This window comes from Pteropus alecto, unplaced genomic scaffold (genome assembly GCF_000325575.1).
Source record: "Pteropus alecto unplaced genomic scaffold, ASM32557v1 scaffold3, whole genome shotgun sequence".
NCBI lineage: Eukaryota > Metazoa > Chordata > Mammalia > Chiroptera > Pteropodidae > Pteropus > Pteropus alecto.
Window position 1 is genome coordinate 68323562 of NW_006442484.1, and position 3364 is coordinate 68326925.

Here is a 3364-nt window from a genome sequence, read left to right on the forward strand (position 1 = left end):
GGGGTGGGGGTGGGGGTGGGATATCCCAGAACATTCGACTGAAGTGCTCTTCTGGGCCTTTTCCTTTTTAAGGCTTCCCTCTCTTTTCTTCACCTCTCACTGAGCACTACTTCCCAAGACAGAAGCCTTTTACAACAAGAATAGTAAGTTTCCTTGTCTGACATTTTATTTGGAAGGAAATCCAAATCATTTAACAAGCAATTTTTTTTTGTTTGTTTTTAAGGGCTGAGCAAACTGGCCCAGTGAGACGATGCACCCGGAAAGCCACGCTGCTGGTGGGTGACAGAAGGAAGGGAAAAATGCTGAATCTTCTGCTCATATCATCTAAGATCCATTAACAAAGACCCTGTTCTTTCCAGACAAAAATAACCAATGCAGGAACACCTCAAAACGCTTTCCCGCAGTTGTGAAGGAAAAGGCCGGAAATGAGTGGGCGGCTTAATCACCGCTCCCCTCTGTGCCGAGTTTCCTGACCCCTCTTCCTCCCGGTACTCTCCAAGAATTGCAGGAAATCGGACCTCTAATATGGAAAAAATAACACTTAGCAAAGAAAATGGCAAACATTTCCACTGGGGTCGTGTTTTCTGAGAACGAATCGATTAGCTTTTCGAAGATGAAGTCTCTGGAGAAAAGAGCAGGACCGAACCTGGCAAACAGGGCTTCGTCCTGCCATCGGCCTCTCTGGCAATTCCACAGTTAAGGAGAATCTGAACTGGGAAAGAATTGCGGGGAAGGGCGGGTGTTGATGGGGTGCGGGGTGGGGTGGGGTGGGGAATGGCACTTGGGGTAGCTGCAGGAGAGGAAGAAAAGAGAGGCTGTGTGCTATGAGTGGAACTCCTTTCTCTCCACTTGCTTTCCTTCTCTGGGCCCAAAGCTGAAGCCACCACCACCAGTCCAAGAGTTGGGGTGAGTTTGAACAGCATGTCCATTTTCTCAAAGACTATGATTAGATTCAGATACAGGAAATGCTCCTTCGAAACGTTTAAGCTTTCTGTTAGTAATGATAATGACAGCACTTACTGAGCATGTAACGTGCACCAGGGCCAACTGTCATCATTTCCGTGTATTATTAACTCATGTAATTCTTAAAATGATCTTCAAGTTGCTAACGGAGGCTCAGACATGGGAGACAATTCATAATTAATGTCTGATTGAGTTTCACAATGCTTTAACATTTCTCTTTGAATATAAAGTCTTCCAATGTTGTTGGAACTTATTTCACACCTATAGAGGAAGTCCTGTTAGAGAGACCTGACACAGGAGTTGGTAAAGCTAACCAATTTCTCTATCTAGCCATGTTCACGTTTTTCTATACTAGTTAAGTGGTAGTGAAGAGGAAAATGAAGAAAAATATAATTCAGAATGCTAACCAGCTCTCTGTTCTGCTTCTGTAAATATGCTTGCTGTATGCAGGAGCTCATGCAAGAGCTCCCTTGCTCTTTGCTCGACTTGTAAATGCAACCGTTTGTACCCCGAGAAGCTCTGCCTCTTGTAGCACCTTAGCAGCTCCCTGCTTCTTATAACAATTTGTAACCATCGGTAACCCATAACAACTCCTGCCCTTCCACCAATGTTACTACTTGAGACCATAGCAACTCCCACCATTTGTAACTGTCTGAGTTCAAACTAACCAATCAGCCTGTGTAAAATCTCTGTATATAAGGAATGTTGCAACTATGCTCTGGGCTCAGACTCTTCAGAGCACTAGCTCCTTTGGGACCATGCAATAAACTGAGTTCTCCTTTTCTTCGAGTTACTGCTTGATTTTTCATTGGACTGGGTTTGGGATTTTTCCACAACAGTGGGGTTTCAAAGTGTTTTACTAAGAGGGTAAAGGCTGCAGTCCCATTTAGGTAGAGAAAGAAATCGCCTACTCTCAAGGTATGCAGAGTTCTGTAGGAGAACAGAGCATTAAATATAAAAGGAAAGTTTGCCTCAGAAATACTGTAATGTAGATGATAAGTCTTTTTCTTAATGTGCTAAATTATGCCTTTTGTGAGTGTAGGGATCACATCTGTTTGTTGTCACTTGCACATCCAGAGCCTAGCACAGATTAGCTAGATTAAAAATTCCCAATAAATTCTTATTTAGCAATTAAATAAGAATCAATGCAAAGATGAACCATTTTCTGAGACCATTCTGTTGCTAATATATAATTTTCATATCAAGTTCTTAAAATTATATTATCACAGAATTTAAGAATAGGAAAAAATTTAAGAATAGGAAAAAATAGATTTATCTAATCTATTTTATTTATTTTTCAGGAAAGGAAAAGCAAGCCCAGAAAGGCTAAGTGATTTGCTTCGGGTCACACAGTTCACAAGAGGCATAATTAGAGCTTGGAATACGTTTCCTGACTCTTCAGCACTGTCTTTTCTGCCTGTACCCCACACTACCTCACACGCGTATTAATAAAGAAACTCATCTTTGTCCTTATTATAATAGAATTGTTTAGGGTTTTCCCTCCATTGCTACAGCTTTTCTCTTGGTTCTCATGGAAACTGTCTTGAAAGGTGTTCTGATTTTTTTCCCCTCCTAAATCTTTTGAAAGAAGATACAGTGGAAGTATGGATGAGGAGGAATTGGTAGTTCTGGTAAATTGGGTCAGTGCAGGTGTTAGAGTATATTATAAATTAAAAACATAAAAAAGTAGGACTCTTTGTAAGGCTGTTACGTAATCCGAAATACTTCACCCCAAGATGAAGAGGGGAGCTCTTGGACATTGCCCTGAGGAAGTGCACCAGACTTGCCTATCTTCTCCTCCTTGCCTATGGCACAATCTCACTCTCAGCTCTGGAAGAGTGAACACCATGTGGCTGTACCCTCCTCGCCCCTTCCCCTCAGCAACAGCTGCGTCAGTCGGCCAGTGATGAGCCCTAGACCTGAGTCTGGCCCATTAAATTCTTCCTCCTGGGAAATTAGAATTCGGACCTGGAGATTGTGCCAGTACCTGTAGGTAGCCCAGTGACAGGTCTTGTAGGAAGAAAGGTACACTGGACCCTATGCTATGGCTGAGGAAGTAAAGAAGTTTGTTTGTGGAAGGCACAGCAATAGCAAAGAAAAACAGAAAGGAAAGAGAGGGAAGGAGGGAGGCTGAGATGAGAGGCCTAATGACTCTGACATTCCTCAGGAACTATTTTTCCCACAATGAGTTTTCATGAAATTCCCCTGCATCTTTTCTATTAATCTTTTTATCTTGATATGATCGTAGTAAATTTTCATTCTTTGCAAAGATATGTTCACTTCTGAGTTAGGAAAACCAATAGAGCAAATGTTGTTTTGCTTTTAAAGGGGCAGGTCAACTGGTAATGGAAAGGGAATACAACTTCGAGAATGAGGAAATAGCAGAGCAGGGACCCCACAA